This window comes from Ahaetulla prasina, chromosome 7 (genome assembly GCF_028640845.1).
Source record: "Ahaetulla prasina isolate Xishuangbanna chromosome 7, ASM2864084v1, whole genome shotgun sequence".
Taxonomy (NCBI): domain Eukaryota; kingdom Metazoa; phylum Chordata; class Lepidosauria; order Squamata; family Colubridae; genus Ahaetulla; species Ahaetulla prasina.
In genome coordinates this window covers 36847624-36872131 of record NC_080545.1, presented here as the reverse complement: position 1 = coordinate 36872131, position 24508 = coordinate 36847624, and the positions used below count along the sequence as shown (strand labels likewise).

The 24508-nt window shown below is 41.6% G+C and overlaps 2 protein-coding genes across 11 annotated transcripts in view; one reads left to right on the top strand and one right to left on the bottom strand.

The window, feature by feature from the left end:
* Positions 1-24508, bottom strand: part of IMMP2L (inner mitochondrial membrane peptidase subunit 2) — a 530240-nt gene that overhangs the window by 330978 nt on the left and 174754 nt on the right. The window lies entirely within an intron of this gene.
* Positions 1-24508, top strand: part of LRRN3 (leucine rich repeat neuronal 3) — a 100150-nt gene that overhangs the window by 33133 nt on the left and 42509 nt on the right. The window contains exon 2 of one of the 2 annotated variants that reach the window (XR_009156075.1): positions 1332-1895. The exons of the other annotated variant lie outside the window; for it this stretch is intronic. The gene's annotated coding sequence lies outside the window, so the exon portion shown is untranslated. Of the gene's footprint in view, positions 1-1331; positions 1896-24508 lie in introns of those variants that run through there. 2 annotated transcript variants of the gene reach the window in all.

Sequence of the window (24508 nt, the reverse complement as noted above, 5' to 3'; positions counted from 1 at the left end):
AATTTCACCTCCTCTTTTTGTTGATCTTTTCTTTTGAACAATTTGTATCCATCCATCAGTACATCCCATTCATGGGCTTCATCCCACCATGTAATGGCAACTTTGTCACACCTACCCTCGTGTACTATTGCTTCTAGTTCACCCTATTTGTTCCCAAGCTTTGAGAATTTGTGTATAAGCATTTAAGTCCTTTATGCCTTTCCATGGGTATGTTTCCTGCATCTCCTATATGTTGTTTAAGTTTTTCTTTTTTTTTCATCACTCCCTACCTCATTGTTTGATTTTTCTTGGGATTTATGATTGGTTTTGTGTTCTAGAGATTCTAAAGATTGGTCACCCTCCCCTTTCAATCTTAATTTAAAGCCCTTCTGATGAGTTGGGCCAGTCTTTTTCCAAGTGCATTTTTCCTTGTTTTCATGAGGTGCAGCCCATCCCTTGTCAAGAGTCCTTTGTGAAGGTAATGCAGTCAATGGTCCAAGAAACCAACACTTTGTGACTCCACCCAAGGATTAAGCTCCACCCAAGGATTAAGCTCCTCCCATCATCCCCAGACTAATGGAAGTTGTGAACGCTTGAACGCGGTACTAGAACAATATCTGTGGTGTTACATAAGTCATCAACAAGACATTTGGGCGGACTTACTATCTTTTGCGGAAGTAGCCTACAATAACTCAATTCACAGTAGCACAAGATTCACTCCTTTTAAAATAGTCTCTGGTCAAGACTTTGTTCCCATCTCAGAACTTCCAAAGGAAAAAAACACAATTTCATCGTTATCAGAATGGATAGATCAAATACAAAGTACATGGAAGATGACTTGCAAAGCGATTGATGACGCCCACCGAGCACACAAAAAACAAGCTGATAAAAAAAGATCTCCAGAGAACAAGTACAAAGTCGGAGATAAGGTTTATCTCTCCACCAAATATTTGAAAACCACTCAAAAGTCTAAAAAACTGGGACCTAAATATGTGGGACCTTTCCCAATAGTAAAAATCATAAACCCTGTGACTGTACAACTAGAATTGCCGAAAACCTTGACAAGAATTCACCCCGTTTTCCATGTTAGCCTACTCAAACCAGAACACACGTCTCCATTCTGTGCTAACCATACACCCCCTCCTCCACCAATTCTCATAGAAGGCGAACAACATTTTGAAGTAAAAGAAATCTTAGATTTCAGAAAACATAGAAATAAGATCCAATATCTTATTGCTTGGAAGCATTTCCCTTTGTCCCAAGCTGAATGGGTGAACAAAGAAGATGTTCGCCCTCCAGACAAGATAGCAAAATATCCTAACAAACCCTAACTTTTCTTTTTTCTTTTCCAGGACTAACGTCCTTGTTGCAGGAGGGCCGAATGTCAGCCTCCACTCCAAGCTTCACTCTATTTGTATTCTATGTGTGCAATTTGTATTCAATAGTTAGATTGCAATGTCAGTATGTTAATGTAAAATAACCATGGACCTAAAATGTATACTATCCTATTCAGATTAACAGAAGAGGGCCCTTTAAGAGTGTCGTCTGAGATAAAAGCAGGAGGGGGGGAGTAAAGGTTTGAAATCAGCATAAACGCCAGACGCGCGGGCTTTCCAACGAACCCTGCATTCCTGAGATGATAAACAACCGGAGACCTTCAGAAGAAGATTACCACGGGGGGCGAGAAGGAGTTGGCATTGGACCAGGCCTGCCTGACCTTTTCTGGGAAGGAGGGACTAACGAGGGGAAATGGGATGTTAGCCATATTTTGTCTCAGATTCAACTTTACACAGCTGTAGTCCAGATGTATTTAGTAAAAGTACTTTTCTTTATTTTTCAAATGAAAAATATTGTTGTATTCTTTCCTAAATATAATCAGAGACAGCCTGACACACTGAATCTAAAAAATATTCAAGTTGCACATAAAATCGCTCTTCCTGAAACTATTGTATGCGAACTGTCCCTTAACATCACACTTCACTTCTTGCTATGCTACAGAGCCCCTGACTATGCTACAGAGCCCCTGACATCGCACATGCGAACATGTTAACCACACTACTAACATGGGCCAGCTCTTGCCCATATCCTCTCATCTTCCTGGGAGACCTCAATCTACCTCTTATTAACTGGATAACAAATGAATGTACAACTGAACCCATTCATACTACCCTGTACAATACTGTTACAAATCTAGGTCTTGAACAACTAGTAACTAACAATACAAGACTCAACAACTGCCTTGACCTCATCTTCTGCAACAACGCAAACTCAATTTATGGATTCATAAATTTATTGCGTGCCAAACCGGGCCAAACTGGTAGCATTTCACCCCTGATTGACTCCCTTAGTCATTCGTTATCATATCTGAGTAAAATAATGATGAAGTAATTTCTGTTAGTTCTCTTTGTTTTTATTTCTAAGAAAAAAAGCAATTAGTGCCATGTTACCACATGCTAATTGTTTTGAACTGCTGGGATGATGTAGTTTGATGTAGTTTCATACAGAATTGTATGAATTGCATGAAACACTTTTGTATGGCAGGTCTCAATTCTGAAAGATGTCAATGCTCCATATGCAGTCTGTCTTTTTTGGTACTGCCTAACCTAGGTGACTTCCATACAGCTTGCAAAACTGAAAGAAGTTTCAGAAATTAGTTTTGTCTGAAGAGAGCCTTTCAGCCATAAAACTCACAGCTTGGTTCAGTATCATGGCTAATTTATAGGGGAGATTCCTAAGTAAGAAAAATGCATAGTTAAATGCTTAAGTAGAATGAAAAAAATATTGTACAATTAAAATAATTCATAATTAATTTATCAACACATTTGGGCTTTGGCGGGTCATGGGCGTTGACTTTTTCTGAACCCCCTGCAGGTGCCCTGGTGCCAAATATTTATTTCACAATTAGGCAAATATATATATAGCAACAAATAGTAATGACAACAGTAAATATGTGTACCAGAGTCACATTAAAGTTTAGGAAAAGGAAAGAAAAACTTTTGTTCTGCTCATTGGAATCTAAACATTAGAATTCCTAAAGCAGAGGGGGGAAAGAAAAAATTGAGGACAACAGAACCTATGCAGAATATTTCTGCTTTTCAGTCTTAATCTCCTCAGTTTTAACTAACAAGTAAAAAGCCTAGGGGTTTTTAGTAATTTTTCATTTTCACCAAGTAATTTTTTAAATATACAACATTTTAAAAATTACAGTAAAGGCCCATCTCTAATGTTACATTCATGAATTTAAAGTGCTCCTCCTTCATTTTCCTTTTATAAATACAATTGTGGTCTATTTTAAAAGGCTATGCTTAGCAATCTCAATTAAAAAATACTTCCAAATCTCATTGTCTGCAATACATATTGAATTTGTCCATTAGACTTACAGTATATTCCCCCTTTTATTCGGGATTTCACAGCAACATATCTAATGCTTCCTCCTTCCATTTCCCCCCACAAAAAGCAAGCTTGAGAGATACTGTAGGATCATCTTAGAGAATGGCTGCCCCAAAACCTCTAGCTGAAGATGATTTGAACCTGAATTTCCCTACTACCGATCCCACAGTTTAAACCCTCCAAACCACATTACCTCACTCTGTCTTTTTGGATTAAGAGATGGAGACCTCTATTCAAACCCTTATTCATTCATGTAACTCACTGAGTCCCTTGCCAAGGTCTTCTTTTTCAGACTGATCTACCACACAGTCATTGCAAGAATAATACTAGGGACAGGCATCCCCTGGGAGTTTTTGGGAAAATAGCTAAAGAAATAACTTAAGTGTTCATCAAAATACAAAGCATAAAACTGATTCTTCTTCTAAACAGGCATATAAAAACCCCATTGCGCAGTTATGATGATGGCAACAATCCAAGTCACTCTGAACAAAAGCCAATTGTATACACAGACATCTCTGGGGTCCTTTATTAACATTGCCTCTCTTTTTTTAGCATTTCCCATTGCTAATAATGTGCATGAAACCAAAAGCAAGGGTATTTCCCGTTCCTCTACTGCTGCCATAAAGCATAATTAAAATACTGCCACATCCATACAAATAAAAATAGCAAGATTTCAGTAGCCTCCTTACCCTTATGAAAATTTTTGCTTCTCTCACATGTGAGAATATATTCTATTATAGTACCACAGAATAATCATATTTCTTCATTAGCTGCAGCTGAAATCATAGACAGTAATGCAATTCTGTGATGAAGCTAATTATTTGGGAGCTCTTATCCTGGCAAAATAAATAAATAAACAAATTGTATAAGCAAGCTACAATGTTCAGCAGTATATCTGCAAAAAGTTGTGACATTTTTTTAAAAAAATATCAAATTTCTCATCTGAATTCTGGACAGGTTACAAATAAAATCTTGCAATTATATAAAAAGAAAACATTAGTTGAATATTAAAAATGTTAAAATGGCAAAGGGAACACCTTCAAATTAGCAGGCACCTCCCAGGATTACATGCCACTCTTATACCCCACATCAATTGACAGAACCAGGTCTTGAGGCTATTCCAGAAAACCAACCCATCTGACCACTGGAGCAATAATTCTATAGGGTGGGGGTAAAGCAGAGAAAGCTTTCTTCCTAGACTTCACCAGTCAAAATTCTTTAACTGATGGGATCCTCAATTTGCCCTCTTTATCTGATCAGGTGGGATTGGTTTATGAAATAGGGATGAGACCGTTCTGTAGATAACCTGGTCCCATGCTATGAATGGCTTTAAAGGTGATAATCAATACCTTGAGTTGGACCTGGAAGAAAACTGGCATCCAATGCAACTTATGTAGAAGAGGTGTTACATACACAACCCTCAGAGTACCAAAAAACTGCTCACATCATCTCATTCCGAACCAACGGTAGCTTTTGAATACTCTTCAAAATTAGCTTCATGTAGCGGGCTCTCAGTATAATCTCATACTGGAGATTATAGTATGAGTGACTGAAAGAAGGGCCTCTTGCTCCAGGAAGTGGAGTACACAACTGGTACACATAACTGGTACACAACACAAAGTTGAGCAAAGGCCTCCTAGCCATCTGTTCCTCAAGCAGGAGCCAGGAGACCAAGACAACACCCAGATTACATACCAGGACAATCTGGGTACTGCAAACCCTATGCAAGGAAAACCCTCAGATATAGAAGCAGACCCTACACCCACTCCATTTTACCAGTGGTTCAGCTGAAACCTGTTGTTTCCTATCAGTATAAGCAAGCTATGACATTCCACAGAATATCTGCAAAAATATGTATTTGGATTAAGATTCCTTTCCATTCCCATTGCTAATTCTTCCCTAATACCACATGCATTAGGAAAAGGTCTAATTTCCAGGAAGGTTATTTCTTTAATTTATCATATAAATAGAAGTTGAATATTGTTGGTCTATTTCAGTTCTATTTGTGGTGTGGAATGATATGGAAGAAATAGAACTTTGTATTTAACTGAATGTTCGTTCTGGGTGCGCTGCGTGAGAGTCCAAGCAGTGGGTTTAATTTTGTCTGATTGGCCAGAGACTGAGTTAAAATTTGCATAGATACACCTCCTTCCCTCTTGGAGCTCTAGTTTATTAAAGAGGTCTGGATCCGGAGAGTAACCTGTAACGATAAAGAAGAAAATTGCCTCCAGACCCTGGACCCTCCCTCATGGATTTGAGAAAAGGGAGGGTTTGGACTCTCACACAGCATACCCAGAACGAATGTTCCCATAAGTACAAATGCATGGAGGCAGCTTTGATCTCTGGAGGGCACGGGACAGAGTTTGTTCCTCTGTTCTTGTCCTGTTGGATCTGTCAGCGGTGTTTGATACCATCGACCATGGTATCTTGCTGCAACGGTTGGGGGGTTTGGGAGTGGGAGGCACTGTTTTATGGTGGTTCTCCTCCTACCTCTCCGACCGTTCGCAGACGGTGTTGACAGGGGGGCAGAGATCGACTGCTAGGCAATTCACTTGTGGGGTGCCACAGGGGTCGATTCTCTTGCCTCTCCTGTTCATCATCTATATGAAGCCGCTGGGGGAGATCATACATGGTTTTGGGGTGAGTTGTCAGCTGTACGCTGACGATACTCAGCTGTACATTTCCACCCCGAATCACCCCAACGAAGCCGTTGATGTGATGACTCAGTGTCTTGAGGCCGTTCGGGTCTGGATGGGGACGAACAGACTCCGACTCAACCCATCCAAGACGGAGTGGCTGTGGATACCAGCATCCCGGCACAGTCAACTAACCCCATTGTTAACTGTGGGGGGTGAATCGTTAGCCCCCAGGGAATTGGTGCGCAATTTAGGCGTTCTCCTGGATGCACGGCTATCTTTAGAAGACCATCTGACGGCCGTCGCCAGGGGAGCTTCTCATCAGGTTCGCCTGATTCGCCAATTGCGCCCTTTCCTGGATTGGGACTCGTTATGCATAGTCATTCACACCCTTGTTACTTCCCGTTTGGATTACTGCAATGCTCTCTACATGTGGCTCCCCTTGAAGAGCACCCGGAGGCTCCAACTGGTACAGAATGCGGCCGCGCAGGGGATTGAGGGAGCACCTCTTAGCTCCCATGTAACAACTCTCCTGCGCAGGCTGCACTGGTTGCCGGTGGTCTTCCGGGTGCGCTTCAAGGTGCTGGTTATCATCTTTAAAGCACTTCATGGCATGGTACCAGGATACTTACGGGACTGCCTGCTGCCGCCAGTTACCTCCCATCGTCCGGTGCGTCCATTCCGCTCTCACAGGGAGGGCCACCTTAGACCTTTTTTCACCAAGCGGGGCTGGCCTGATTGATTTTAATATTGTGGGTTTTTAGTGGGCTTTTAAATAGGGGTTTTATTCTATTTTTGTAATTTTCTGAATTAATATTTTTAATCTACAGCGATCAAATTAGATTTTTTTTTTTTTATTGAAAGAGTTTTAAAAAAACAAAAACATTTTTCCCCCTTTTTTCCCCCTCCCTCCCAAAAAACAAAAACAAAACACCCCCCTCCCTCCCCCACCCCCCGGCTTCCCGGGTCAATCACAAGGTAAAGTTATACATAAACCAAACATAGAATAAAATTTTCCCTTCCAATCCAAATAACCACATCCAAAGCTTTTCGTCTCCCTCCCCATTACATAAAATAACTTTCTAATTATTCAAAGGCAATCTGATATTTCTTAATCTGATATCTGTTTTGTAGATAATCAATCCATTTTTTCCATTCAATTAAATATCTTTCCTGCGTATTGTCTTTTAAAAACGCTGAGATTTTAGCCATCTCAGCCAAATTAATAACTTTCAATATCCATTCTTCTATTGTAGGTATCTCTTCTTTCTTCCAATATTGTCCAATCAACAGTCTTGCTGCTGTTATTAAGTTCAGAATCAATTTAGTCTCAATCCCTGTACAATCCGTTATAATTCCCAAAAGGAAAAATTGTGGCAGGAACTTTATCTTCTTCTTCAGTACATTTTGAATAATCCACCAAATTCTTATCCAAAAGACCTTAATTTTCTTGCAAGTCCACCAAATATGAAAATATGTAGCATCATCACAATCACACCTCCAACATTTCGCTTGGATATTAGGATACATACATGATAATTTTTTGGGATCTAAATGCCATCTATAAAACATCTTATAAAAATTTTCCTTAAATTCTGTGCTTGTGTAAACTTAACATTTCTAACCCAGATTTTCTCCCATGTTTCCAACATTATTGGTTCCTGAATATTCTGTGCCCATTTTATCATACAATCCTTTACCAAATCCTTTTCCGAATCTATTTCAAGCAACACATTATACAATCTCTTTATATGCTCCTGGGTCTGATTTCTAATTTGCTTTATTAAATTTTCCTCCTTTGCATTATACCAATTTTTGATCTTCTTTCCATCTAGCACTTATTTGCCCATATTGAAACCAAGTATAATTCCTCCCTTCTTCATTTAATACCTGTAATGATTTTAATTGCAATCTACCTCCTTCAGCATACAAAAGTTCTTTATATGTAATCATTTCCTGTTTCTGTTCTATATTTATATTCTCTATTGCATGTCTAGGGCTCGCCCATATAGGAATCTTGTAATCTAATTTATAGGAATATTTTTCCAGACCAAAAGAGCACTTCTCAACACATGATTCTTAAAAGCCCTATCCACCTTTTTCCATAAAATAAGTACGCATGCCATCCATATAACAAGTCATAACCTTCTATATTCAAAATTCTTTCCTCTGTTAAGTTAAACCAGTCACTTATTACTGAAAGGGTTACTGCTTCATAATATAGTTTAAAGTTAGGCATTCTTAAACCACCTCTTTCCCGTGAGTCCTGTATTATTTTCATTTTAACCTCGCCTTTTTACCCTGCCATATAAATTTATTAATCCCACTCTGCCAATCTTCCAAATTTTTATCCTTTTTAATTATAGGTATCATCTGGAACAGAAACAAAATCTAGGTAACACATTCATTTTAATAGCATAATCCTTCCCAATAGGGATAACTGCAATTTCTTCCAGCCACTCATATCATTCTGAACTTTTTGCCATAGCAAGTCATAATTATTCTTATAAAGTTTCTTGTTCGATGAGCTAATATAGACCCCTAAATATTTAACCTTTTTTACTACCTCAAATCCTGTCATTTCCTCTAGTTTTTGTTTCTGTTGTATAGACATATTTTTAATTATCACTTTTGTTTTATTCTGATTTATTTTAAATCCTGATACCTTTCCATATTTATCAATTACTTCCAACAAAATCTACTTGAATTTATAGGATTCATTAACGTAACCACTACATCATCTGCAAAAGCTCTAACTTTGTACTCATATTGTCTAATCTTAATTCCTCTATTTTCATTAATTCTCGTATTTTATCTAATAATGGTTCCAGAGTCAAAACAAACAATAATGGTGATAAGGGACATCCCTGTCTTGTTCCTTCGCAATCTTAATAACTTCTGTCAAACTACCATTTACTATAATCTGTGCTGTTTGCTCTCCATAAATCGCTTTAATTATTCTAATAAAACAGTCTCCAAATTGCATTTTCTCTATTAATTTAAATAAAAAATCCCAATGCAATCGATCAAAGGCTTTCTCTGCATCCAAAAAAATAAGTGCCGCTGAAGTATTCTTCTTTTCCAAATATTCCAATATATTAATAATCTGTCTAACATTATTCCTCATCTGCCTCCCTTTTATAAAACCAGATTGATCAGTATGAATTCTTTGTTGTAAAACTAACATTAATCTATTTGCTATTATTTTTACAAAAATCTTATAATCATTATTTAAAAGTGAAATCGGCCTGTAGTTACCAGGTTTAGAGCAGTCTTGCTCCTCTTTCGGTATCAGTGAAATAAAAGATGTTTTCCATGACGGGGGTATTCCCACTCCTAATTGTATCTGATTAAATAATTCTTTAAGTGGGCCTAATATTTCATCCTGTGTTTTTTTATAATAAGTTGCTGTAAGACCATCTGTACCAGGGGTTTTCCCCATTTTTAATTGTTTAATTGCCTCCACTATTTCTCCAGTAGCTATCGGCCGATTCAGCTCCTCCCTCTGTTCTAATGTTAGAATATTAACCTTATAATCTTTCAAATAATCATAAATGTCCCTATCCAATATTTTGTCTTTTGCATATAGTGCAGTATAAAATTCTGAGAATGCCTTTTTAATTTTATCCTGTTGGTATATCTCTTTACCTTTATATTCTATTTTTTGTATGACACGTGCTTTCTGTTTCTTCCTTAAATTATATGCCAACCATCTCCCAGGTTTATTTGCATTACAAAAGGTATTATGTTTAGCATATTGTATATTCGTTGCCACCTGGTCTGCCATTAACATATTAAATTGACTCTGTAATATTTTTATAGCCTCTTTAAGTTTATGATCTTGTGGGTTTTGAATTAATAACTGTTGCTTCCTTTGAATTTCTTCTTCCAAATATCTACGCTGCCTTTGTTTATTATTCCTTTGCCTGTTGTCCAAGTAAATCAATATCCCTCTAATAAACGCTTTGCTCGCTTCCCACACAGTTCCTATAGGTGTCCCTTTGTACATATTAAAATCAAAAAATTCTTTTAACTGTTTCTTACAATAAGTTACATTATCCTCATATCTAAACAGATTTTCATTCAACCTCCATGTTCTACCACCTTTTTTCCCTTGTAATAATTCCATCCATACTGGGCTATGGTCAGTTAAACACCTCGGAAATATCTTCGCTTTTCTTCACCCTAGAAAGCAAGTCATTAGAAATTAAAATAAAATCAATGCGTGAAAAGATTGATGCCTATCAGAAAAAAGTAAAATCTCTCTCATCTGGATTCCGTAACCTCCATATATCTCTAAACTCAAAGTCTTCCATCATTTCAAAAAGGATTTTGGTAATTTTGCATGTATAGGTATCTTCTTGGAGGAGGTTCTCTTATCCTTCTTGTATCAATTACTCCATTCCAGTCTCCTAATAAAATAAACGAACTATAATCCCAGAGGGTCAACCTCTCATGTAACATTTTGTAAAACTTTTCTTGTTGCTGATTAGGTGCATAAATACCTATCAACAAAGTCTTTTTCGCATCTATCACCAGTTCAATAGCAATAAATCTTCCTTGAATATCTGCCTCAATTAACTTAGCTGGTATATCCTTCCTGATATATACAACAATTCCATGCTTCTTTTCCAAAGCTGATGCAACAAAATGGTTACCCAATTTTGAATTAATTAAATATTTTTGGTCTGATAATTTTATATGTGTCTCTTGCAAACAAATCACATCATTTTTAAATTGTTTCAAGTAGTGAAATATTTTCCTTCTTTTCTGAGCTGAATTCAAGCCATTAACATTCCATGACAAGATTCTATTTGCCATTACTGGCCTCCTGAAGCTTTGAAGCAGACAACGGAAGCTCCTCCTCCGGTATCTTCCGTCTAGCTCCTCCCACAGCTTCCATAATGGGATCCTGACTTTACTTTGAGACTGTTGCTCTTCTTTACGCTTAAGGGCTCCTCTTGTCACCCTTTGCTCTTGTGGTTCCTCTAATACTGGCAGCAATAAAGGCTCTTGGATCACCACGCCTTCTTGAGTCTCTTGAAGTTTTTCTATCACTTCTATTTCGACTTTCAAAACTGTAGAAAGAAAATCCTTTGCCTTTAAAACAGTGTCAATTCTATATCTCCTTCCTTGATAGAATAGTGTCAGTCCAACTGGCACCTCCCATCTGAATTGAATCTGATGTTTTTTAAGTTCTTGTGTAAAAAAAGCAAATTCCTTCCTGTCTCTTAACATCTTTGAAGGAATCTCTTTCAACACCTTCAACTCCTGTTCTCCAATTTTTAAAGTTGTCTGATATGAAACTTGCAGAATTTGATTTCTCATAGTCCTTTTCACAAAATAAACCACAATGTCCCGAGGAAGCTTTCTCTGTCTTGCAATCCAAGAATTAACTCTATATTTTTTATCAATTTGGTAAGCTACCTCTTGGGGGTCTGCTTCAATAAATTCAGCCAATGCTTCTGATATAATTTTTCTTAAGTCTTCTCCACGCTCTTCTTGCATACCACGAATTCTAAGAGCTCCTTCCATAAGTTTATATTGTAATATCACAACCTGATCTTCATTTTGATCCACTTTTTTCTGAACACCTTTCATTTCGTCTTCTAAATGCTTATTTGACTGAGAGATCTGTTGCATTTCCACTTCCAATCCTTCAATTTTTTTACTCAGTCCTTGAACTGCCATAAAAATATCTTCTCTTATTTTTGCATTAAAATTCTCCATCATCTCTTTTTGCCTATCTTCAGAAAGTTTTAATTGTTCTTTCAATATTTCCTCAAGACTTGGTTCAGATCCCCTTCTTCCAGAAGGCTTTAAAGGTTTAGCTGCCATTCTGTCTTCAAAAGAATCAGGAATTCAAACTTAATAACTCTCCTTCCCTCCTTTCAGTATAAAAAAACTCCGTTTGTAACAATCCACAAGTAACGCTGCTTCATCGTACTAAAAAATTTTTACTTTCAAGGCTCCAGTGACGTCACCCTCCTGCTGGGTGCTCTAACAGAGCACTCCGTGTTAGAAGATTGTAAAAGTCAGTGAAACAGAAAATAAATCACTGTTCACTGAGCTTAGCATAATCTCTGGGTGAAAGAGGTTATCAGAGTTGTGGAAGAGTGGCAGGTCTGACAGGGGGTTTGCTCTCAAGAGCTAATTTTCCTGGATTTATGACCCCACCGAATTCCACTCCCTCCAACTTCAGCACGCTCCTGTTTTTATCAGGAAAAAGGAGAGGAATGTCGCTTCTGCTCTAGAGGACTTATTAAATTGATTGATATTCCAAGCAGACGGGAATTTCACAAGCGTTCGATCTTTGATGCAGAATCAGCACGGCAAGTACCGACTCCCTTTTTGAAACTTGAAACCTTTCTTTGTCTTTGATTAATTGACTTTTAAAATGGCGTCTAAAAGTGAAAGCAAATTAGATTTTTTAACTGGATATTGTATTTTAAATTTTTGGATTATTGGTGTTTTATCTGCTGTACACCGCCCTGAGTCTTCGGAGAAGGGTGGTATAAAAATTTGAAAAATAAATAAATAAATAAATAAATAAACTTTCTTTCTCTGGTGAGCTGCTTAGAGAGTCCAAGCAGTGGGATATACCCAAGCTAAGTATCCCTAGGGTGGGAGATAGAGGTGTCCAGGGTCCGTTCAGTTGGAAGAACCTGCTGTAGCACTCTCCACGTAAAGGCAGCCTCGGCAGAAGCAAATTTGTCAATGCGGTAGTTGCGGATGAATGGTGAGGGCGAAGTCCAGATAGCCACCCTACAGATTTCAAGTATGGAGGCCTGAGTGGCCCATGCTGCCGAAGTGGCTGCACTTCTCGTTGAGTGGGCCGTGATGTGAGACGACTGAGGCCTGGCCTTTTGATCATAGGCCATTGATCATAGGCCATTGAGCCAGCGGCTGATGGTAGAAGGAGACACTTTAGTGCCCAAGGAACTAGGCTGGAAGGAGACAAATAATGACTCCGATCAATGTAAAGAAGGTGTCCGACTGATGTATTTGCGCAGACCCATGTGGACATCTAAGGAATGCCACTGTCGTTCCTGGTGGTGTTTGGGTTGTGGACAAAAGTCAGGAAGAATAACTTTCTGGGCCCTGTGGAATCAGGAGTTGATTTTTGGGATGAACGTGGGGTCCTGGCAAAGCACCACTCTGTTGGGATAAAAGATACACAGATCCTTGTAGATAGATAGAGCTGCTAATTCTGAAACTCTTCTGGCAGATGTGATAGCCACCAGAAAGGCGACTTTAAAGGTCAACAGTTTAAGGCTGACAGTATCCATGGGCTTGAACAAGGGTGCGGTAAGAACCTGTAGGACATGGGAAAGATCACATGACGGATATCTGTGCACTGGCGGAGGATGTAGATTGGCTGCGTCTTTCAGAAAACTACGCACCTGTGGGTGATGTGCCAGGGATTCGCCTCCGACACCAGGTCGAACAGTTGCCAGTGCTGCAATTTGTCTGCAAAGCGTGTTGACTGCTAATCCAGTATCCAATCCATCCTGCAGAAATTGTAGGATGTGTGGAATGTCAGTTGAAGTAGAAGCAATGTCTTGTTGGAGACACCAGCAGCAGAATGCAGACCATGTGGCATCATATATACAAGATGTCGATGGACGGCAAGACGCTAAGATGGTAGTGATTACACTTTCGGAGAAATGGTCCCTTTGCAGGCACTCTAGTTCAAATGCCCTACAGCCAATTGAAGCCATTGCGATTCCTGGTGTATGATGGCCCCCTGACATAGGGAAATCCTGTCTGGAGGAATCCTCCATGGTGGAGAAATTGAGAGATTCACTAGGTCCGTGAACCAGGACCAACAGGGCCAGTGAGGTGCTATGAGAAGTATCTCTGCGCCCGTCTCCAGGACTTTCATGATGACCCTCGGTATGAGTGGGGGGAAGGCATATAATAGGCCCTGAGACCATGGACATCTGAGGGTGTTGGCACCCTTGGCACCTGGTGTCTGGAACCGGGTGTAGAACCGTGGAAGATGCATATTGGATGGACTTACAAAGAGATCCACTACTGGGCAACCGATTTGGTGAAAGAGGTGTGAGTGGTCAATGGTTGTTCTGCTCAACCAATCCGCTTGGGTATTTGAGACCCCAGAGATGTGACTCGCTTGCAGCGATAAAAGGTGCTTCTCTGCCCATAGCCCCAAGGCTTCGGCCTCCTTCATCAGTGCTCTGGAGTATGTCCCACCTTGGTGATTCACGTGCATCTTGGAGGTAACATTATCCGTCAGCACCAAAACATGGTGGGCAGACAGCTGGCATTTGAAATGACACAGCACCAGATGGACTGCTCTCAGCTCCAGCCAATTGATGTCACTAAGCAGGTCCTTTGGGGACCAACGACCCTGGATAACCTGGGATTGAAAATGGGGGCCCCACCTGAATAGGCTGGCATCCGTGGTTAGAATCAGGTGGGATTGTTCCTGGAAGGAGCTTCCCTTTTCCATAGGCTGGAGATGTCCACCATTCCAGTGATCTGTGCACCTTGGAAGGTACCAGGATTTGAGAGGTGGCATTGCTGAGGCCATCCCTCTGGCTGAGTAAGAGAAGCCACTGAAGGGGATGGGAGTGAAGTCTCGCCCAAGGCACAATCACTAGGCAAGATATCATTTTGCCGAGCAGTTGAGATAGGAGCACCAAGGGAACCCTTGGATGGGACCTAACCTGTCTGACAGTGGCCTGGATGCTGGACAGACGCTCCCTGGAAAGAAATACAAAGCAGGTCTGGGTGTTGATTCGTGCTCCCAGATGGACCAGGGAGGTGGAGGGAGTAAGGTGGCTTTTCTGCCAATTCACAGTGAACCCGTGGTCTTAAAGGGTTTGGATCGTGACTTGGAGGTCCAGAAGCACCTGATGATGGGATGATGACATGATCAATATGTCGTCCAGATAGCACAACAGGCAGATGGGCTGTGCCCACAGATGGGCGGACACCACATCAAGAAGTTTCATGAATGTCCTCGGGGCGGAGGACAATCCGAAGGGGAGTGCCTGGTACTGATCTATACCATTTCAGATAGGTGACTGTCTAGTCTGTTCTTAAAAAGGCAAGCTGAAGGCAAGCTATTCCACTGGTTAATTGCTAAGTTCAAGCATTAGAGAAAAAGCCTTATAAGTTCAGTAAATGGGCTGATTTTGTTCCCTTTGATATTTAAATTTCAAACATTTTCCTGTAAAGACAATAAATGATTTATTATTCAAAAATACAATATAAAGAGATAAAGAACCCATTTTTTTCATATTTGGAAGGCCAAACTTTGGATCTAAAACTTAAGTTCTTAAATTGAGACCCTCAAATAGTGGAAAAACTGGGTTGCTCCTTCATACATTAGAGAATATGATGATGAATTTCTGATAAGAGGCATGCAATTCAATCTTAAAGCTACCTAATGATAAATAAATCCCACTAAATTCAAAGGGACTTGCTCTTAAATGAATGTGCATATGGTTTAGTTTCATTTCTCTGTTGAAAAATCTGAAAATAATGTTCTATCTAGCTTGTGTAATGTTAATTATGTTTCTACCAGTAACAAAAGAAATTGAGGCTCATTGATCTAAAGCAGGGGTGTCAAACTCGAGTCATCATGGCAGCATCATGTGACGTATTGCAACTTTTCCCTTCAATAAATTGGGCGTGGGCATGGCCAGCACGATGCATCCAGCCTGTGGGCTGTGAGTTTGACAGCCCTGGTCTAAAGATACAAATGTAAGGGCCTCTGGTGGCTCAACAGACTAATGCAGTCTGTTATTAACAGCAGCTGCTTGCAATTATTGCAGGTTCAAGTCCCACCAGGCCCAAGGTTGACTCAGCCTTCCATCCTTTATAAGGTAGGTAAAATGAGGACCCAGATTGTTGGGGGCAATAAGTTGACTTTGTATATAATATACAAATGGATGAAGACTATTGCTTGTCATAGTGTAAGCACCCCGAGTCTTCGGAGAAGGGCGGGATATAAATGCAAATAAATTTTTTTAAAAAGTCTATTGCTAGAGATCCTTTTTCATGGAAGAAGACAAGCTCAGCTTAGAGACCTATTGTCAGATCCCTAAAAGTGATACTGCCATTCAATTGGGAGAAGGGGGGGCCTTGGATTCAATTTATTAGCATTGCCTGTGTCAACAGATATTTTACAACCTATATACTGGTGCCAAAGCGCCCTGAGATCTCCTTACCTTTGGGGAATGTTTATGATGGCCATCTGGGATATTTCACTTTAATGGATAACGGAGGGAATACATGCTTATCCGGTTCTCAGGGCAGCTGGTAAAGGAAATATCTTCACACTTGTGTATTGGCTAAAATCTGCATTCTGGCTTAAGGGAGGGGTCTTTACTGCTTTATTTCTACTTGTCTTGCCTAAGGGTATTCAGACATTGCCTTGAATCCATTGCTGTCATTTCTGCTTAATAAAAAGTTCATTTTCAAATACTCTGTTTCAAGAGTTTACACTTTCTTAAGATAGAGGGAGAAGCAATCCTTACACCTGTAAAAGATAGAATTTATAAATTGGTTTATTTATGCTACTGCTATACTATACACTCATTATTTTGATTGGTTTCCTGTTCCTTCAACTGTCAACTGGAAAATCTGAATTCCTGAATTACAAAGAGCAGAAGCTATTAGTGCAGTGGTGGTAGACAATTTGTGGATTGCATGTGCTCTCTTAATTCCTTTTTGTTACCCTACAAAATTGCACAGAATCCACAAAATTCTAAAGAAATGTAGCTGTAAAGGAACATTGGCTTACCTGAAGGTTCCTTCTATGTACGCTGCGTGAGAGTCCAAAGCAATGGGTTGTTAACTTCATCTGATTGGCCAGAGACTGAGTTGAATTTGTTTAAACACACCTCCTCTTCCTGTTTAGCTCCAGTTTATTAACGAAGAAGCGGTATTGGAGAAGATGAACTCAATGTGAAAACTGGAAAAAACGGAACAATAACCTCCAGATCCCTGTATATAGACAAAAACAATAAGTGAAAATAGGGAGGGGTTGGACTCTCACGCAGCGTACATAGAAGGAACCTTCAGGTAAGTCAATGTTCTTCTCCTGTACGCTGCTAAGAGAGTCCAAAGCAATGGGATATACCCAAGCTAAATATCCCTAGGGTGGGAAAGGAAAGATTAGGAAGATTCAGCAACAGGAAGAACTCGCTGCAAGACCCTCCGTCCGAATGAGGCCTTGGCTGAGGCAAATTGGTCCATCTTGTAGTTTTTAATAAATGGCGAAGGAGAGGCCCACGTCGCTGCTCTGCAAATGTCCAAGATAGAGGCCTGGGTGGCCCAGGCAGCTGTGGTGGCCGCACTGTGGGTGGAGTGTGCAGTGATACGGCCTGGAAGATGGTGTTTCTGCTGATCGTAGGCCATGGAAATACAGGCTTTTATCCACCTGCCTATGGTGGATGGGGAGACTTTGGTGCCCAGAGCCCTTGGTTGAAAAGAAACAAATAGGGATTCTGTCTTCCTGAAAGGAGCTGTTCTGTTGAGGTAAATACGCAGGGCCCTTCTTACGTCCAGCGTGTGCCATCGACACTCCGATGGATGCTTGGGATGAGGACAAAAATCCGGTAAGATGACTTCTTGAGATCTATGAAAGCCTGTGTTTATTTTAGGAAGAAAGGTAGGGTCTAATCGGAGAATGACTCGGTTAGAGTGAAAAATCAATAAGTCCTTCCTGACCGAAAGGGCAGCGATCTCGGAGATCCTGCGGGCTGAGGTTATGGCTATGAGAAAGGCGACCTTAAAGGTTAAGAGCTTGAGACTGGAGGAACTCAAGGGTTCAAAAGGGGAAGACGTAAGCTTCTGAAGGACAAGGGTCAGGTCCCAGGTAGGGTATCTGTGTACCGGAGGCGGTCGCAGATTATAAGCTCCCCTCAGAAAACGTCGGATACGGGGGTGTTGAGAAAGTGTGGAGGTCCCGTCACAGAATAAAACAGTGGCAAGAGCTGCAAACTGCCGGCGGATGGTGTTGGTGGCTAAACTCTTGTCCAATCCGTCCTGGAGGAATTGCAGGATATGTCTAATGGAGGTAGAGGTAGGTTCTATTCGATGTCTAAGACACCAGCGATGGAATGATGACCATGTGGCCTCGTAAATACGCGTTGTGGATGGGCGTCTAGAAGCCAGAAGGGTGGAGATGACCCCCATGGAATGCTTTTCTTTCTTTAGTATCTCCCTGTCAAGTGCCAGACGGCTAGTTGGTAACATTGAGATTCTGGGTGGAGAATGGCTCCTTGGCGTAGGGAAATCTGATCCGGTGGAATTCGCCAAGGTGGATTGATGGACAGGCTCACCAGATCCGCAAACCAACTCCGTCGAGGCCAGTAAGAAATAAGATGAGGAGAACTTCTGCCTTCTGTTCCAAGATCTTTCGTATGACCCTTGGCAGAAGGGGAGTTGGGGGGAAGGCATAAAGAAGGCCCCGGGGCCACTGACATCGTAGAGCATCTGTTCCTTCTGCTCCTGGGGTTTGGAACCTGGAGAAGAACCTGGGAAGTTGTTTGTTGGTCGGGCTGGCAAAGAGGTCCACTATAGGTTGCCCGAATTTGATCGTGATTGTGAGAAACAGATCCGGATGCAGTTGCCACTCTGATTGATCGATGGTCGTCCTGCTCAGCCAGTCCGCTTGTGTGTTGGCGACTCCGGATATGTGGGCTGCCTGTAGTGAGAAAAGATGTTTTTCTGCCCACAGGCCTATGGCTGCAGCCTCCTTCATCAATATGCAGGATCGGGTGCCTCCTTGACGGTTCACATGGGCCTTTGTGGTAGTGTTGTCCGTCAGCAGTAGCACATGATGGTTTGATAGCTGCGCTTGGAAGTACCTGAGAGCTAGATGAGCAGCTCTCATTTCCAACCAGTTGATGTCGTTCTTGAGGTCGTTGGGGGACCAACGACCCTGAGTTACCTGGTCTGATAGGTGGGCACCCCAGCCGTAGAGGCTTGCATCCGTGGTGAGGACGAGACGGCAATGTTCCTGGAATGAGCAGCCCTTTGTCAGGGCTGGAGACAGCCACCACTGTAGAGACTTTCTGACCTTTGGGGGCAGAGGAATTCTGATATCGGTATGGCTGTTGCCTGTTCTTTGGTGTGGGAGAAGTAGCCATTGTAGGGGTCGTGAGTGAAGACGTGCCCAGGGCACGATCGACAGACAAGAGACCATCTTTCCCAATAACTGTGAGAGCAGTGAAAGTGGAACCCTCTTGAGTGCCTTTACCTTTTTTGTCGTGTCTCTCATGTTGAGGAGACGGTCTCGGGAAAGAAACACCTGGCAGGATCTGGTGTTGATTCTTGCTCCCAGATGGACAATTTCGGTCGTAGGCACTAGATGGCTCTTTGCTTTGTTGACCCAAAAGCCGTGATCCTGTAGGGATTGAATTGTTACCTGTAAGTCCCGTAACGCCTGCTGGGTGGAGGACGACAGAATCAATATATCGTCCAGGTAACATTGCATTCTTACTGGAATTGTGCGAAGGTGGGCCGCCACAGCATCCAGAATCTTGGTGAAGGTACGAGGAGCGGAAGATAGACCGAAGGGCAGGGCCCTGTATTGAAAATGGGCTCCGGCATAACTGAACCTGAGAAAGCATCTGTGGGCAGGTCTGATGGGTACATGTAGATAGGCCTCCTTGAGGTCGATGGATGTTAGATAGTCCCCTCTTCTGATGCTTCCTAAGATTGAATTGAGGGAGTGCATCTTGAATCTGCGATATTTGATGTGAAGGTTCAGTTGCTTCAGGTCTAAGATGGCTCTGGTGCCGCCTGATTTTTTGTCCACTAGGAAAAGAATTGAATAGAAGCCGGTCCCCTGGTGAGGCATGGGAACTGGTTCTATGGCCCTGATGGACAATAGGTGTTGAATCTCGTCTTCCATTTGAGCCCTCTTGGTGGGTTCTTTGGGAATTTGGCATTGGATGAATCTCCTCGGAGGATTTGAATTGAATTCGAGGGAGAGACCAAGGGTGATGGTTTGCAGTACCCAGGCATCGGTTGTCGTGCGGGACCAGGTAGGGACGAACTTGGTGAGATGACCGCCGATGGGATCCTGGCCGGGATAGTCATTTGTTCCTGCGATAAGGTCGGAAACCGGATCCACGGTAGGGACGTCTGGTCTGGGATTGCCTGGTCCTGTCACGAAAGGACTGTCTGTCCTGAAACCTGTCAGGGGGAGGTTGGAAGGAACGTTGATAGGCCGGGGATTGGAACCCGGGATCCTGGGTGCGAAAAGGCTGTCTGCGGTAAGGAAGAGAAGGACGTCTATCTGAACGTCTAGAGACGTAGGGAAGGATCTTACGTTTGTCTTTTCCCTCAACTAAAATAGGGTCTAGGGCTTCACCAAAGAGAGATCCACCCTTAAATGGGGCAGCCGCTAACCGCCATTTGGTCTTCATGTCGGCTTGCCATTGTCTGAGCCATAACAGCCTCCTGGAGGTGATGCCGGAGGCAAGGGCTCGGGATGCAAATTTTGCAGAATTAAAGGTGGCATCTGCAGTGTATTCAGCAGCCGCTATCAATTTATTTATGTCCTGATGTAATCTGGAATCATCCTGAGGAATCCTCTCCTGCATTTGTCTGAGCCATATCAAAGAGGTTCTAGCAAAGAATGAGGCTGCTGTGGCAGATCTGATAGCCCAGGCAGCCGCTTGATGGGTTTTATGGTGGAGAGTTCCGCTCTGCGGTCTTCCGTTCGGAGACCTTCTGCTGCATCTGAAGGTATAATGTTGGAGGAAGAAGCCAAGGTGGCAATTGGGGTGTCTACGGTAGGAACCTTGAGGAGGTCCTCAAGATCTTGATCCGTCATGTACATCTTTTTGTCTGAGCCACTAGGAGTAGGAATGGCACCAGGGTGACCCCATTGACGTTGGATGGTGTCCAAGAAGAGCTTGGGTGAAGGAATTACCCATTGCTCTGAGACTGGTTCAGTAAAGAGGAATTTGTTGGGGTCTGACAGATCTGAAGCTCCCTCAGATTGGCGTAAGGCAACCCCCATGTTGGCCGTAACTTTTGCCTTGTGTAGTAATGTGTAGAAAAGCTCATGGCGAAAAAGGCCGGTGGGAGCAGGTTTGTCTGGGGCAGACTCTTCGTCTTCAGACAGATTATACTCTGCTATGTCTTCCTCCCCCAAAAAGGAGTCCTCACTATGGTGTGAAGGAGTTGGAGAGCGTGTGCGCAGCGCGCATAGTCTGGGTGGGTGGCTATCAGAATGGGGTCTTTGGTCAGAGCTGCTCGAAGGAGATGGAGCTGGGAAACCTCTCTGAGTGAAGGCATTGTCAATGCCTTGAGAAATGGTTTGCATGATAAGATGACGTATATCCTGAGAAATGGCAGGATTACTGTCCTCTCTGTGGGAGACTCCCGCTGCTGTGGGAGTGAAGGTAGCAGAAGGTGCCTGATGTGGGGGCTCAGGCATGGCTCTAGAAGAATCTCCAAAAACTGTACAAATTGCTTCCTGGTTTTCTCCTGAACCACTAGGGATAGTGGGAGACCATCCAGGCTGATTTAATAAAGGAGAATCTTCAGTTAGTGGAACAGAAGTTTCCCTGCCTTCCTCTGCTAATCTTTGTTTTGCTTTATCAAATTGCCTATCCAAGGCCCGTTGTCTTCTGGAGGCATCTCTCTCTGCAGCAGCAGAGGTTTGGAGAGAAGTAGAAGACTTAGATTTGGTGGCAGAAGCCCTTGATTTGGATCTGCTCTTGTGAGGGGGAGGAGCCACGCTAGTAAGGTGTCCTTGGGAGGGCGAGGCAGAAGCCCGGGAAGGAGATCTGCTGCGATCCGCCATCTTGGAAATGAGGCCTAGTGGTTATCAGAGGCCTTGGAATATATGCCCAAATAATATAGTGGCCCTGATCTGAGAATCCTGGAATAAGATCAAATAATAAGGGCCAGTTAGCACCAAGCTGACACCACAGCCGGATTCAAAGCATTCAAAGGCTGCATGGGGTTGCTTTGGGGTCCCCAAATGGCGCGAAGCAGGCACCACTGCTCCTATAGCGCCCTTTTTACTGCAGAGTTGGCAGGGGGAACTAGCCTCCGACACCACGGATCTTTTCTCCACCCCTGCAGGCGTGAAGCCGACACCACGGCTTCTCCTGCGCTCCGCTGGCCTCCACTTACAGTTTGGTGAGGTCCAGCGATGTCCGCTCTCAAACCGCGATTCTACGAGGCTTGAGAGGCTTGGAATGTGAAAAAATGGCCGCCGGCCTTCGGGCGGCTCAGCTGAGCGGCGCTGGGCTGCGCGCGAAGCACGAGCCTCTTTCCTTGCCGCTCCGGCTCCCAGCAGTCAAGAAAAAACAATTGGGCACTTTAAAACTTTTTTTAAGAATTTTTCCTAATTTATGGAAGTCCTATGAGCTGATAAAAGAGTCAAAAGCAATGGAGCTAAAGGAGGTAGTCTCTCTATGGCCGACTGAGTTAATAAACTGGAGCTAAACAGGAAGAGGAGGTGTGTTTAAACAAATTCAACTCAGTCTCTGGCCAATCAGATGAAGTTAACAACCCATTGCTTTGGACTCTCTTAGCAGCGTACAGGAGAATAATCAATTTGCTAGATGAAATTATTAGCAGAATTATTTAGAACTTTGAAATACATCTCAGCAATTTAAAAAAATGAAAAAAAAACCCTTCAAAACATAAACTACATGAAAATCCTACCACTATCTTGGTGTGCTTGAGCATGAACCAGCCCTAAAACTGAGAATTTATATATATTTATTCTTAATTTCATAAGGATTTTTCTCTGTGTCAACTTCTAAACATAGCACTGACAAAATTCAGTTTTGCACTGGCTATCTAGCTTTCATTTTCCTATAAAATACAGGTAGTCCTCCACTTATGATCACCATTGGTCTTCCATTGCTAAGTGATGCAGTTGTTAAGTGAATTGTGTCTAATTTTACAACTGTTTTTACTATGGTCATTAACCAAATATTCACAGTTGTTAAGGGAATCTGACTTCCTTGCTAACCTTGCTTGTCAGAAGTCCCTTAGGAAGGCTGTAATGGCAATCACATTATAAATACATGCCTGTTGTTAAACACCCAAAGCTGATCATGTGATTGTAGGAACACTGTGATGGTGATAAGTACCAGGATCAGTCATAAGTCACTATTTTCTGCCCTGTTGTAGCTTCATACATTTGGTCATAAATCAAAGGATGCCTGTACATTTGAGACAGACTACGCTGTCTCTAATGGAATCTATAATGTTTATAACTTATTATTGAGTTAGTGCTACAATTGGAAGAATCTCTCTATTATCAATGGCTTCAACTAAAAAGACTCTTCAGCCTAAAGATTCAGATTCTAAAAGCTTGGTGCAGTCTTGGAACATACTAACATGCAAAGTAGCATCAATTTATTGACTGTAAGACAAAATACAAAAGTGATAGAGAAGGAAAAGCCAATGTTGTTTGTAGACAAGACCGCAATATGAAAATGAATGTTTTAATATGCGTATAGTTTATAGAAATAAACAGTTGCCACTTTACAATAATTTCCACAATTATATGACAGACATAGCAAAGTAAATCAAAAGGATGGGGTTTATTATACCTATCTACTCTATTACTGGGCACATTTTGAACAATCAAGTTGGGCCTTATGTAAGGAATTGTGCATGAGATTATAATCTGGAATTGCACTGGAAGTCCTTGTAAGGTAGTTTTATTGACAGGTCTTGTATCCTGTGTGCTCTTTATTTTTATGCAAATAAAACCCCAAAATAATATAAAGTAAGACTTTTTTAAACTCAGCAGGGACAACATGCAGATAGAAGCTAATATCAAAAATAAACAAGACAGAAATAAAACTCTTCTACTGTTTAGTAATTATAATAATTAAAAGTGATAACACAGATCCCAGCATGAGACAAAATCTGCATGCCCCCCTGGCTAATATCAGCTGAGACTGGCATTGATTCAAGCAAATAGCTTTCATTTCTTTTGAGTAAACAAATCTTGGTTGCTCTCTGTTTTAATTACGTATCCTATGGATACAGGAGAGAATAGCATCTCATAATGTAACAACTTTTATCCAATGTTCTGGGACAGGTTCAGTGATTTTAGGGGGAAAAGTTTGTTTTAAGCTACTTAATTCTACTCATCCATTTTAAACAATCTCAATTCTTCATACGATTCTCTTTCTTTAATCCAAACCAGGTTTTGTAATAGTTAATATGTATAAAATGCTTAAGCCAAAGTCACACAATAATATTGTTAGATGCCCTGGGTAGTGAATTTTATTAAGAATGTAAGATTTGCAATTGTAAAAAACTCCTCCAATGTGGATACTTGACACTGGAATCAAATGGAATAGCTTTAATCCCTGCCTTAAAGGTCATAAATATTGGCTTGTTTTAACTGTTTCATATTATTGCCTGTAGTCTTTGTACAAGTTGTGGGCTTGAATACTAGAGTGATTGCTTTGATGGACTGCTCTATTTGAAATAAGACAATTTGGATGTGTGGATAAAGAGATTTTTAAATA